The sequence below is a fragment of the Galeopterus variegatus genome, unplaced genomic scaffold (genome assembly GCF_000696425.1).
Source record: "Galeopterus variegatus unplaced genomic scaffold, G_variegatus-3.0.2 Scaffold130, whole genome shotgun sequence".
NCBI classification, from domain to species: domain Eukaryota; kingdom Metazoa; phylum Chordata; class Mammalia; order Dermoptera; family Cynocephalidae; genus Galeopterus; species Galeopterus variegatus.
Genome location: NW_007726241.1, coordinates 1,014,642 through 1,030,004, shown reverse-complemented (window position 1 = coordinate 1,030,004; position 15,363 = coordinate 1,014,642).

The window sequence follows — 15,363 nt, the reverse complement described above, 5'->3', positions numbered from 1 at the left end:
GACAAGGAAGGAGTGTGAGAAGGGTGTGGAAACATCTTGCATGGTGCATGTTAATAGGGGGGTTTACGAGGGAAAATCTGTTTACCTCCTACCCTGACAATAGGAGAGGTGGAAGGTGTAGTTGGGCACCAGAACTCCCTCAGGACCAAAAAAGTGGCTCCGGTGTCTAAGAGGAAGGAAATGGGGCGCCCATCCACCACAAGCCGCACCCTGGGTTCCTGTGTCATGATTGTCATGGTTGGGAACAGAGACCCAGGGCTCCATCAATCTTCTCCTGCTAGTCCCAACAGGTCGGGCTTAGAGTGTTGGGGTGATTGGCTCTTCTCCCCTTCGGGTGGCAGGGCAATCAGATCCCCAATGGCCTCTTTTGTGGCATTTGGGACAGGGAATGGTTGGAGGACGAGGAGAGGGGCAGGCTTTTGCCCAATGTCCCTCTTTTCTGCATTTAAAGCAGGTTCCAGGGGGAGGCTTATGGGTTTGTGGGCATCTGGGTTGTGGCTGTCCTTGGATTATTTGTGCAAGCATGTGAAAATTTGTCTGATCAGCTCTCTGCTTGCAGCGTTCCTTTTCCTCCCCTCTATTATGAAAAACCTTAAAAGCCACCATAAGAATTTCAGTCTGAGGAGTAGCGGGCCACTGCTCTAGCTTTTTAAATTTAGCCCTAACGTTGGGATAGCTCTGGGCTAGGAAATAGGTCATTAAAACATGACAACCATCTGGGGTTTCTGGGTCTAGATTGGTATATTGTTGAAGGGCCTTGGTTAACCTGTCTAAAAACTTGGAAGGGGTTTCTTCCCTTTTTTGTATTACTTCCTGCACCTTTTGGAAATTTACAACTTTTCGAGCAGCCCGTTTGAGGCCGGCTACAAGGCAGGAAGCAAAAACATCACGGGAATTTATGCCAATAGGGGTGTTATAATCTCATTGGGGATCCTGTTCTGGAACTGCATTGGGACCTGTAGGGTGGTTAGGATTAGTCCTGTGTGTTTCGTCTGCATGGGCTCGGGCCAGTTCCCATACATGCCTTCGCTCCTCAGGAAGGAGAGTGTTAACTATCAACATGTATATGTCATGGTGTGTGAGACTGTAAGCCTGCAGGATCCACTGAAACTCCCTAACATAGGTGGTGGGGTCAGTGGTAAAGGAGCCCAGTTTCTTCTCTAATTGTGTGAGATCAGAGATGGAAAAAGGTACATGAACTCTGATTACCCCTTCTGAGCCAGCTACCTCTTGAAGCAGTGCAATAGTGGGAGGGACTGGAGGGAGCCCCTGTGATCTAGTCCGTGGAGGACTAAAAGGTTTTGCAGGAGGAGGGGAAACGGGGGGCAGCTATGGAATTGGAGTGGAAGGGGAAGCTGAAATGGAAGATGGCCGAGAGGAAACTGAGGCAGAGGGGGAAGTGGAAGCAGAGGGAGGTGGGCAGTATGCAGGTGGTTCGTCCGCAGGATCGAAAGTAGGAGGGTCAAGAAGGGGTGGAGACTTACAGGCCAGGAGGACTTGGGAGAGAGAGCATAAAGAACAAAGATGGGGATTTTGTCTGAGGAGGCAAAAGGCCTCAACATAGTGGATCTCCTTCCACTTTCTGAGGAGGTGGCAGTAGTTAAAAAGGTCGCGGAGGAGGTCTGGGTCTAGGGATCCCTCAAAAGGCCAATGGTTTTGGTTGTCCAGGGGGTACTGGGGCCAATCTTGAGTGCAAAATCTGATCAAGAGCTTTGGCTTAATATCTGGTGTAAGGGAGAGTACAGTAAGGTTTCTGAGTAAGCATTTGAGGGGCAAGGTTTCCGCAAGGGATGAGGAGGCTCCCATTGTGAAGTGGACAGAGATAAGGAAATCAGGAGGAAGAGAAAAAGAGAAAATGAGGAGATGAATCCCCAGGCCGGAAGTGGGCCAGCAAAATCCAGGAGGCGTCCCCTGAGGAGTTTGTGAGCCACAGAGGTTCTATAGGAACCGGATTAGGAGGAGAGTGAGGGCCGTCACCCACACTTCAAGCTCCCAGGAGGCACAGTGCCGGAGGCCACGAGGAACCTAGTACTAGGATTTTTGGAACCCGTTTTAACGTCCAGAGAGAGAGAGAGAGAGAGAGAGAAGCAGAAAGGAGCCTCCACCCTGAACCCTCATGCTCAAAGGCTCCTGGAGAGAAGGGAGTGGATAGCCGGAGGGTCCGTCACGACCATAAAGGTCTTAATGGGGTGTAACTTTACACCTCTTAAGGGCATCGGAGTCTAGTTGGTTGATAACTGCTCTGCTGTAGCCCAGAGGAGGGTGGCAGCCTTATAAGGGAGACTTACCTAAGAGTGGAAGCAGTGGTGAGTGTGAAGAGCCAGCACCCGAAAAGGTGGACAAGGGTGAGCCACCTTGGTTGAGATGGAGATGGGGTCCACAGTGGACAATCCCATCCCGGGTTTTGGCACCAATGAAAGGAATAAAATTCAGCACTAGTTAAAGGATGAGACACAAACACAAGGCAGCTCGCTGGAGAAGGTTTTTTTATTCAGCGGGCACATCTGCTTTTATAGGGTTAGAAGAGAGCTGATAGGTTTGCTGAGGACACGGGGCATTCGGGGATTGGATAGATTGCATTGCTAAGGGGCCAGGAGCAGGGAGGCTGTGCTGATTTGTGTGCGACTCACACTGGCAGGAAGGTATTGTGGCGCCGGCGGGAAGGAGAAGGTGGAAGAGAAGGGTAGCCAGTGCCATGATGGGGCACAGCTGAAAGGGTTCTCATACGATCTAATAGGAATGAGAGTTGGAATGAAAGGTGGAAAGGACATGTTCTACAAGGAGGGGTTTTAAAAAGGTTTTATTAAGATAAAATTTTACATTTCATATAATTTCATTTTTTAAAGTGTACAACTTAATATTTTTTTAGTATACCCACAGGTTTGTGAAACCATCACCACTATTTAATTTTAGAATATTTTTTGTCTACCCTAAAACTCCATACCCATTAGCAGTCACTCCCCATTCTCTGCTCCACTTCACTAACCCCTCAACACACACCACCCTGCCCCCTGCCCCAGCCCTAAGTAACCACTAATCTACCTGCTTATTCTGAACATTTTCTGTATTGGAATTATACAATATGTGGCCTTCTGTGACTGGTTTCTTTCACTTAGTGTAATGCTTTCAAGGTTCATTCAGGTTGTGGCATGAATGAATACTTCATTCCTCTTTAAGGCTGAGTAACATTCCATTGTATTGATATACCACCTCTTATTTATCTGTTCACCAGCTTTTGGATATTTGAGTTGTTTCCACTTTGGCTGTTATAAATAATGCTGCTGTGAACATTCATGTGCCCTGTTTGTGAGTATGAACATGTTTCAATTCTCTTGAGTATATACCTAATAGTGGAATTACTGAGTCATGGTAACTCTGTGCTTACATTTTTGAGGAACTGCCAAACTGTTTTCCATAGAGGCTGCACCATTTTGCATTTTCACCAGAAATGTATGTGTTTAAACTTTTCCACATCCTTGCTAACATTTGTTACTGCCTGTTTTTGATTATAGCCATTCTAGTAGATGTGATTTGATTTGTATTCCCATGTCTAATAATGTTATTTTTCTGTGTTTGCTGGATATCTGTACATCTTCTTTGGAGAAATGCCTATTTTAATCCTTTGCTTACATTCTATTTGGATTATTTGTCTTACTACTATTGAGTTGTATGACTTCTTTATATTGTGGATACAAGACCCTTGTCAGATAAATAACCTGCAAATATTTCATTCCATTCTAGGGTTTTGTCTTTTTGATGACATTGTTTGCAACACAAAAGTTTTACAGATCTACATTTATACTTGACTTCTCTCAAAAAGGATATGTTAAAACAAAGTGGAATGGATTTATTTTGTACCAGCCATAGCCTTTTTTTACTTTCTAAAAAAAAAAAAAACTGAATTTAATGAACACTTTACTATGTCTGGGGCCCCATTTGCAATGTAAAGACATTTAAGTCATCTTTCCAGTCTCCTAGGGTGGACAGTCTAATGAGAGAGGTGCATTCCTATTCAGAGTGATATTCAAAGCCCTTGACAACAGGTATCAGCCACAGTCTTAAAGTCAGAAAGTAGTTAATTATAGAACTGTGTGGCCTTAATGACTAGTCCAAAAAATTGGCAAAATAGAAGTGTTTGCATTTTTTATAATTTGCTGTTTTGGCATGTATCATCTAAGAGCAGTTATGTTCCTACAATCAGACAAATTTAAGTATAAACAATCATAGCAATGATCCAGTGGTTTAACTTTTACAAACTGTACTGGTCTAATATTTAAAAGTATTTTTAAAAATCCTACTTCCCCATTTCTAAAAAAACAAAAAAGTGGTTGACTCTAAACCCTTTGAAAAAAACTCCAACAAACTGGGATTTGTCTTTGCTATTTGATGTAAGGCAGAATATTTTATAAGGATTTACACACTTTATTAAAGTTGGAAATAAATTGCGGAGTATACTTACATTTATATAGCAAATATATTTCACAGAGTCTAATTCCCTGCAGTTTCAGGTTTAGCCTAACTTCTTTAAAGTACATATAAAAATATTAAACTTGCAAAAGACAGGAAACTTTCCCCAGGCTAAAGTCTCTGTTGTAAGACAAAGAATTATAGCACAGCAAGGTTACTGGCTCAAGGACAGACAAGTTACTGATTGTTATATAAAGATATTGGGAAATTGCTGTAGGGAAAAACAGCATTTGCTAAGATCAAGCTTTTGTTGGTGGATCAACTAAACTTCTTGCAAATTGCATTATGGAATGTAACTTTGTTTGTTTTACTGAATGTTACCAGCCTATATTGTTAAACTATAACCCCACCTATGTTCTCTTCCTGTAACTTCCTGGTCTGCACAATAAACGAAGGAAGAGAACCCCAATTCGTGGTTAATTTCCCAAAAGGAAGGAATGCCTCCCTCTTGAGGTTTCCGGGAGATTAACCACTTCAGGGCTTCTCACTTTTCAGAAGAGATGGGCTTTGAGTAATCCTTTTTGCGGCTCTGTCACCCAGGGGAGGGGAGGTGACATATCCATGTGAGACAAAGCAACAACAAATATGTAGGTAAGAACCCTATAGTATTCTTGAAGGACTCATTGTATTTCACTCGAAGAATTAAAGTACTGCTGTGCATAATTGGCTGATCAATATGAGCTCTACTGAATTTCTGGGTTTTTGTTAGCAATTTATCTCAGTAAGTATTTAATATTCAACACACGTCCTTGAAACCATCCACATATTTGCTCTGCAACAGAGAACTTACAAGACAAGTCAGAACTTCAGTTTTCTTTAGTGTCCTGTCTTTGTGATTAAATGCCCCAAGTGCTCTGGGATGTTCAAGTTGGTACATTTTTCCTTCCTTGTCTTTTTTGCCATTTGCTTTGAGTGTATCTGTGAGTGTGTGCATTGTGTGTGTGTAATGCTTGTGTGTTTACTTCTAATTTTCTACTCACTCAGAAACTTTTAGGTAGGCACATTAATCTTAAACAGGCTTCCAGTGCATACTTTCAAAACAACTTTTCATTTTTCAAAGGATGGTTATTGTACAACACAGGAGGGAATAATCAAATTTAGCGATGATGAGTGTATCTGAGGAATGTTCTATGGGAATGAAGTATTTTTTAATTCTCTTTCCCTTTCAATATAGTAAAATTTTATTTTATAATCTTAAATGTTATCAGCAAGAGATTGCATAAACATTATAAGAAAGTAACTAAATACAAGAAAAATATTTTTAACGTGTGTAACAATGGATTGCCATTTATAATCTATACAGCTTCTACAAATCAACACTAAGATTACAAATATCCCTGTGGGAAAAAAATGTTCAAATGATATGAACATAAAAAAATAAAAATCACAGAATGGCAGATAATGTCTTTTTTTGTTTTCTATTTCATAAACTTTTGTTCTATTAATTTATTTCTCGTTTATTTTACATTTTTATCTAACTTCTTATGTCGAATGCTGTTTATTTGATTTTGATTTCTCTAGTTATATAATAAATGCATTTAGGACTGTATGAATAATTATCATAAAACAAGATGACTAATTAGAGGAATTTATCTTAATTGCAAAGGTTAAAATAATCTAAGTGCAGGACAGTTCTCTGGGCGGTCTTGGACTGACCCACTTCTCTCCCCTTTTTGCCTGTAGTTCTTAAGAATACTATAAAATATCCAGGGAACACAACATCCTCAGACAGGGAGGGAAGAGCCAGAACAGCCTGGGCTCCATTCCAGTCTCCCCCTGGAAATGACGTTCTTCAGTGCTTCAGCCCCGTGTTACATCACCCGAGTACAGACCCAGGGCAGGCTTCTTTTCGGTGGGGGGGGGTCATCTTCCCACAGAGGATCAGCTCGCCAAGCATGGAGAGCCCAGCAGAGGCCAGTCACCTATAATGACCATCACCACTGCACTCCACAGACCTTGCTCTTCTTGCCAGGGTGGGGGTGAGTGCCCTAGGGCTCCATCATGGTTGGAAGTCTGTGCTGCTCAAAGCAGGTCTGCTGTGATTTAGCAGCTAAAGGAATATGGGTGTTACTGGGTCCCCGTGCTGTGGACCTCGAGCTGCATGAATTGAAACGGGAGCAGCAGAGCCAGAGCACCTGCCCTGTCTCATTCCTGAGTGGATAGAAATGGCCTCTTATTCCTGTATTTTCACTATAAATCTGGAGTAACTCAATCTTTTAAAAGTAAAACAATTGGCTTAGCTCCTCCAATCTTCAGTTATGGCAGTGGATACCATTTTTCTACAACTTTTTTTCTTTTTCTTTAAAATGTGAATATAAATTAGTCACAGACTCCCTCTGGAATTCACAGACGTGGCTTCCAAGAGGAAACAAGAAAAATGCAAATGACAGCAAGTCACCTCTTAGTAAGGGATGACAAATGTAGCCACTACCTAGGGAGGCCTGTGAATGCTGTGGCATTTGGGGTCTCGCCCTGGTGTCTCTTGGCTGTTTCTTCCGGGCTGGAATGATGCTTCTTACTAGAACAGGGTCTACAGCCTTGGTAGAGCATCACATCTTGCATGAATCAATGCAAGGACACGACAACCTAGAGCTGACATTAGCCAAAGCAAGCCCGTCCTCTGCTGACAGCTTGCCCAGAGATGGCCGAGTAGCAGCTGAAGAGTGTGGCTATAGACACACCTTTCTGCCTCCCTGATCTCTGATAATTCCTAAGCAAAAACACAGCTTCAGTCTGATACAAGATTTTAAAAGCATCTGTGGACACAGGTTCTTCCCAACCTCACAAAATCACGCAGTAGAATCTATCCTACTTTCTCTATATATCTATCCTTACATATTTGCAAGTTTTAGTTTAAAAATAGAGTTCATCAAATGATACCCTCAACATATAAAATAGTAACCTTTTATACATGGGTGTAGTGCTTATTTCTTGCATGACAATTATTTTTCACACTATTTAACCTTCGGGCTTGGGGAAAGGCTGTCTCAGAAGCAGCCCAGCACCACCGCAGGTGGAGCCATGGTGACTTGGGGTTAGAGGGTGGTCTGGAAGCGGGAGGCCCTGAGCTGCGAAGCTCCTGAACTTCTCTTGGCTCCTGGGACACATGTGGGCTCAAAGTGGCCTACATGGGCTGGATCCTAACCCGAGGCACAGCAGGTATCAGAGGCATCTACAGGGCCAGAAGAAACCTGGGCAGGGCCACATCTGCCCAAGGCCACTGAGTTTGAGCCAGGGTGATGGAAATCTCAAGCAACCTCCAGCCTTTACCTAGCTGAGGGCAGGGGCGATAAACTGGGAGGGCCTTTGTCCCAGACACTGCAGCTCAAGGTCTTGACTCTTCCCCCATAAGCCCCACTGCTCCCCTGAAGGCTTTACCTGGAACACCCAAGGAGCCCTCCCACCTCGGGGCCCCTGTACAGAGGCGTCCTCCTCCCTGCAGAAATGCGTTCCCTGCCCAGCCCCAGCATGCTGGCTCCCTTACTGCACTCACATCCCTTCTCCAGTCGCCATCACATCAGGTGGCTTCCTTGACCAACTTTTCTAAAACTGATCTTCCTTCACCACTGTCACCATATCCTCTGGTCCTGTCTTATTTTTCTTTTTAGCACCTATCACCACCTGACACATGGTTACTTTCTTTCTCCAGCTTACCAGTAAAATATGAGCTGCATAAGAACAAGGAATTTAACATTTTGTTCATGATAGTGTCCCCAGTGCCTGGGAACAGAGTGGACAGACACACACTCATGCACACCAGACAAATATTTGCTATTGATGAGCTATGGTGCCCTTATGATGCCCTCTTGACCAGGAGGCATGGAGAGATGTGTGAGAAAACTGACAGACTAGATATATTCCCAAGGGATAATGAGCACTGATTGAGAAGCCTGTCTAAATTACTGGATTTAATATGTTCTAAACCTTAGTGGATGATTTCTATCATAATCAGCAGGGGAGCAGCTCTGCTTAAAAATCAGTTTAGTTAATAAACAGTGGAAATGTTTTCTTTGCACACGTGAGTTGCTGTGTGAATGATTCTGCCATTTACCTAAATAACAAATACTCTCCTAAAGAATAATGAGTTTAATTGGGAATATAACCTTGCAAAGGGAATATGAGTGCCCTAGTAAACTGCGTGTGAGTTCAGGAAGTAAAGGAAGACAGAGTTTTAAAGGAAAAGTGATTGAGGATTACATAATTGTTTGGGGATAATTATCCTTGGCTACAAGGATCAATACGAGAGTGACACCAGTCTGAGGGTGAACAGGCAGTTGTTGGGCAGATGTTCTCTTGCTCATTTTCTGGACAGTAAATCATATATGAGTCAGGGTTCAGTCAGGAAAACAGAAAACATTGTAGATATTTCAAGCAGAAAGGGATGATATTAGTGCTTATGTAACTGTCTACAGGGCTGCAGGAGGGAGAGCTAGGGGAGACGGCCACTGGTGTTCAAGTCAGCCACCTCACTGTGACCCAGGAGGCCACTGCTGCTGCCACAGGGATCAGGACACTGCCTGAAATCTTCACCGGCTACAGCTGCCTTGCATCAGAATTGCTGAGACAGGCGACGCAGAGCCACCCAGACGCTGCTGAAGGCGGCAGTTCTGTCCACTGCTGGAGGACGGAGGGTAAGGGGAGGAGGGGACGACGACGACTTTGGTTGCTGTGCCTCTGCCTCTTGAGTCTCAGGCAAGCCCAGCTCTTGACACTGAGAACCCTCGAGGTGAGGATGTCTGGGAAATGTAGTCACCGGCTCCCCAGGCTGCATTACAGGCAAAGCACACTGAAGAGAATGGGAATTCACTCTCACTGCCAAACAGAATTAAACCGAACTTAACAGCATTATAGAGCAAAAAGCTGATGAAGAGGTGGGCTGCAGGACATTTTGTGTGAAGCTATCTGGATTCTGTGGAAATCTGGAAAAAATATTTTCCAGTCAACTGCACTACCTCGGTTAACAGGTGTAATCATACCACTTAGCTGTCTCACGCTATGAATGCCATTTATTACCCCGAGTGTGTAAATGGAGATCTTGCTTCTGACACTGGCATGGCATGTGCAGGACTGTTTTTGTGTTTCAGTTTGGTGACTGTCATTAGTAGAAACAGGTGGAAACAGAATTCGCCCAGTCTTAAAAGTGGTCTGAAAGCAACGCTGGAGATAAAAGCATCTTTCTGACCCTAACCCCTCTGCTGTGGTATTTGCTTCAGTTTGTGGTCCTGCATCTGAGATGAGGTCCAAGCCTGATCGTTGGCTACTTCCCCTTCAAACCACGTGAGTTTACTTGTTAGTATTTTTTTTTCCATATGTTAGCTGGAAATACGAAGATCAAACAATGAGCAATCCCCACCATTTGTCACTTAAGCAGGGGATAACTGATTACTTAACAAGAGCACACGTATCAGCAGAGGTGACACTGCTGTTGGCTCCCCTTGTCTTCCGTCTGCTGCATGTCTGTGACCTGCTGTGCCATTTCCTCTGAGTCGAGATGAGAAAGGGAGAGTCAGATGCTGTGTTCTGCTGGCGGACAGTGAGCAGATCTGCTGTCGCTGCCGTGACGATTCCTTCAGTGCTCCAGCTTATTTCTCTCTACCCTTGCTGCAGGTGGATGGCTTCAACAATACCATTATTTTCTAAATGCTTAGAAAGCAGTAGAAAGACCAGATTTGTTGCTGTCATTCCCAAGTGTGCTGGATTTTTAAAGTGGCCTGAGAGGCAAAGAATTAAGATTGGACAGATTTTACAGAAACAAAGCATCCATGTTCTTAACCTTCCGGTAAAATACTTTACCAATTTAGTTTTTCCCTGAGGATGAGGGCTGAGGTGCCAGCCTGTGTGTTCTGAACGGCAGAAGCAAAGCCAGCTGGAGAGAATGATGTTGGTGCCCAGCCTTTGAAATAAGCATCTTGGACACGAAATAGGCATGAGGATGTTGTGGCTTGCTTGGCATTGCTTTTCTCACTTCTGAATAAGTTCTCATCAGCTACTCACTAGGAAAGGAACTCGAACCAAGTGTCCTCATATTTCTCACAGGCTCACATACATGGAAATACTGAAAGCAACTGTTCCCACCAGCCATCACATGAGTGGCTTGTGAGCGGATAGCATGGGCAACACACGTGCCTTATGAAGATGACTTTAAAAAATCAACTGTAATTTTGATGCCTTGTCTCCTGGCCAAAGAAACAGAATCCAAGTCTGGTTGGTGGTACAAGCTAGCTTTCTATCATTAAAAGTAAGTGGTTTTGCTTTTTTGTTATTTTTTGCTTGGATAAAAAAAAATAAAGACAAATAGGATTATGAACTTGATAAAAGACTAAGTCTTGCAGAGATATACACTGAAGGATGCAAAACTGAGAGTCATTGATTAAACAGTGAACTTGCTGATGTGGATCATTAAGTGACTCTTTTAACTGTCACCTCATGAGCTCATCACGAGACTGATGTCACAGTCAAGGGCTCCTCAGGAGACTCGAACAAAGCTGAAATAGCCAAAGGGTTCCCAGGGCAGCAACTCCAGCCAGGGTCCCAAGATAAGAAGAGAAAGAAACTAAGCTATGGAAGGATCAGAGCTGCGCATCTTTGAACGAACACGGCTTTAAAAAGCCGTAGCTTTGCTGCTGTCTCCACACGCACAGCACTGTAGGAAAGTAAGTGTGGCAGACGTGCGTGTTATAGACACAGCCCCACTCTCTCCTGTCTCCTTTGGTCATGGGTCCTCCAGTTAGAGAACACATTTCCCAGACTGCTTTCATTAGGTGCAGTCTGAGACAAGATTCTGGCAACAGGATATGAACAGAAATGGTGGGCGCAACTGTCCGGTTCTACCTGTAACGAGATGCAAACCCTTCATTTCTCCTTTCTCTTTCTCCCTGCCTGGGACACAGACCCAGAGGACCGGGCAATGAGCTGTCTCAGCCTGTGTGGATGGGGGAAGTGTGCTAGGGGAGCAACGGGTTGGAGGGGCCTGGAACCCCATGCTGTGGGGCTGCCATATCAGCCCAGATGTCATAGCTCCAACAGCTACATGGGAGAGAAACTGATTCTACCTTATTTAAGCTGTGGGGTTTTTGCTATCTTTTAACAGTAGCTGAACCTGTGCCTTAACTAACATAGTAGAGTAGATATTATTACTTATTTTATAAAAAGAGAAACTCAGGCTTAATGATTCACTCAAGGTCACATAACCAAGAAGTGTCAGAGTTAAGTTTCTACATCCGATGGGCTAATTTCACTTACATATGTGGCATCTCAAATCAGTATGTCCTCACATCTAGTTGGTGGTTCCCGCAGGAGTGCATGGCTGCTCTTGACTAGAATGGCTCTGCTCTAAATGGAAAAATTTTCCCCTTCAAATGACTTCTTTTGGAGAGAGCACATCTGGAATGAGGGAGGGAGGGGACACAACCTAAGGTCAGCTTGGTGCTATGCTAGGGGCTGTGCGTTTACCAGAGATTAAAAAATCAACTAAATTTAAATACTTGCATTGCCCACATGTGTGAGCTAGTTCTTTTCCCCTTAGTACATGTAAATACCATTGTGGTGATTAAATCCACAATTCTTTGTGTACCTTGACCATTGTGGTGATTAAATCCACAATTCTTTGTGTACCTTGAGTTTAGAGGGAACATTTTATTTATTGTCCAGTGTCTGAAACATAGTATAAGCATAACTATTAAAATTATTGTTTCTAAGTTGTAATCAAAATCTATATTAATCAAAATAATTCTATTGATATTCTACTAATTATGTCATTACACTCTCATTAGGACATTCATTTCTTCTCCAAATGCAAATAATAAGAAATATCATGTGACCTATCATTAACTATGATTTCTCTTAAACTAAGAGTCCTTCTTTATTATTTATGTAGCCAATTTTTTTTTCCATGCAAGAATAACACTAGTTCTTTTCCAATTTGGGGAATAATAGTGTTATATTTATTCTTTCTCCTTAGACTCGATCAGTTTATTAGCTCAAGTCCTTTGATATAGCGGGGTAGATTAATTCATGCTTTGACTGTGAGTTGCCACTAACAGAGGACAAAATTCTTGTGGGTCTCTTAAGTATATTCTTTTGTTAAGTATAATATATTTTGCTCACTCTGCTGTGTGGAGGTGAGGTGGTGAGATGTTCTAAAAATATAGAAATCTAGGAATTACAGCTTCCTCTTTTTTATAGTTACTCTGTTTCAAAATGCTTCATCTGTTTTTATTTTTTTTTAATTTTTTTTTTAGTGTATTCAATGTCATGACTGATTAGAAGATTTAAAGATATTTTTCCTGAATTTTCCTTGAAAACAGGGTAATAACTGGAAAAACCCGAGGTTGAGTAAGTACACTGACAGAGATGAAGGCTTTTGAAGTTTAAAAATTTGGTAAAATTGCCACTGCTCAGTTATTTATGTACTTACATAAACTGGTTGAATGAGAGGATGAATTAACAGGAATGACAAGCTAACAGGAAGGACCGGCCGCTGCCAACAGCATTAGCAGTACTGCATCTTGAAGAAACAGAAGGCTAGGATTTTTACCATGAGGATTTCAGAGCAAATTTCACGTTGGAGTTGCCCCTTGGTTCCTGAGATTCCCTTCCTAAGGGTCCTCATGCATTTTTTCTATGTTGGTAGAATTAGGGAGAAAAACTGCAGAGAAACGAAACCAAGAGTCACTTGATGTAAGGCCCAAGTCTTGGAGCCTGAGCGGTATTCTTAAGGCTGCCCCTTGACAGATGGATGGGACCTCTCAGTGCATAACCTGCCCCTATCTCTTGCTGCTTGTCCCTAAAGCCTCCCTTTCCCCTCTCCCTTCTTCGTTCCCTCCCCATTTGCAGTCCTTCCTCTGGTTCCCTCCCAGGGTCTCAGACATATGCTCCCTGTGGGGCAGGTCTGTCAGTTATTAGCTGAGGGCAGGACCCTCCACTTGCCTGGTTTCCTGGACTATACTGTGCAACATGGAATATATGTACACACATACGTGTGTGCACACACAAACACCAGATGCACACACACACATTTAAGTTTAAAAAAGACTATTCTCTTTGACAGATATCAGCATTAAAAGAAATCTCATGTAAAGCCTATTCAAATGTGTTTACCAAATTGTTATTTACTAGATTAATTATTACTGCCTGGAATCTCACGAAAAGTCAGGATCCCTCTCTCCCCCTTCCCAGCAAGTGTGAAGAGATCAGGGGGCAATTCCTGCCCAGCTCCTGGGTTGTGGGGTGGGGCGAAGAGCCAAGCACCCAGAGGCCTGCAGCATTATGCCTGGGCTCTGCGCGGGAGCACGTGCTTGGCCTCAGCGGCATCCCCACCGCACGCCAGAAAGGGACTCTCTTTCATTGCTGGTGAGAATGCAACATGATAGTCACTTTGGAAGACAGTGTGGCAGTTTATTATAAAGCTAAACATGGTCTCCCTACACAATCCAGCAATTGTGTTCCTTGATATTTACCCAATTGGTCTGAAAACTTATGTCCACATGAAGCCTGCACACAAAGGTTCACAGCAGTTTTATTCATAATTGCAAACACTTGGAAGCAACCAAGACATCCTTCAATAGATGAGTAGATAAAATGTGATACATCCATACAGTGAAATACTATTCAGAGATAATAAATGAGCTACGAAGCCATGAAAAGACATATAGAAGATTGAATGCATATTGCTGAATTAAGGAAGCCAGTCTGAAAAGGTTACATACTACATGATTCCAACTATATGACATTCTGGAAAAAGCAAAAAGATGGAGACAGTAAATAGATGAGTGGTTGCCAGGAGATCAGAAGGGGCAGAACACAGGGGATTTCTTAGTTCAATGAAACTATTCAGTGTGATACTGTAATGGTGGATATTACATCATGGAATTGGTGGAAATCAGACCAGATGATATCATGCATTTGGCAAAATCTGTAGACTTGTACAATGCAAAGAGTGAAAGCTAATGTAAACTATAAACTTCATGAATTAATTGTACAAAATTGACCACACTAATGCAAGATGGGGGGGGTGAGAGGGGGTTTATGGGAACCATGTGTACTTTCTGCTCAATTATTCCGTATACCAAAACCTGCTCTAAAAAGAGCCTGTTAATAAAATAAACATCTATGTTATTGTGCTCCTGTGTCCATAATTTGTTAAAAAGCCACATGGGTGCACACATCAAATTTCAAGAAATGTTACCAAGTGGAAATGCAAGGTGAACACGATAATCATTTCTTACTCGGGCTGCATGTGTTTTGATGCATTACTTGTGTAATTGTGAACGGCTAGTGCAAGCTTCCCTCCACGCCCTCCCCCCACACAACACACCCTGCTGGTCACAGACCACACTCCCGTGTCTCACGGTCCTAGTTTACAACTTTACTCGTAAGACATGTGTATGTACCCTTACCTCTCATGGCAGCTTGGAGTAGAAAGGCACGTTTCTAAAGAGACAGAAGAGTCTCCCCACTTCCAACACCCCCTCACATGTCATTTACTGTGGAGAACACTAAAAATAAAGAGAAATCCAACACTCGGAATATGAAAAAATAGTAAAATGAGCATCACATGCATATGTCACACAAATTTAACCATTTTTCCCCTTCGCCATATTTGCCTCCTCGAATTGTTTTGCTCGATTATTTTAAAGTTCGATTTTAAACGACCATTACCTGACGGTAACCGTTTCGGTACGTATCTTCGACAAATAAGAACAATCTGCACCGTCCTCCTTGTCATCACCACACCAAGAAAAGTAAGGGTCATTCTATTCCTCGTGTTCAGTCCGCAGGCACGTTTGCCCCGTAGTTAACGTCTGTCGCAGCCTCTTCTGCAGCCAGGCTCCGATGAGAACCGCGCACCGCAGGATGTCGTTAAACCCCGGCCGCGAGAGCCAACAGTCGCGGCCG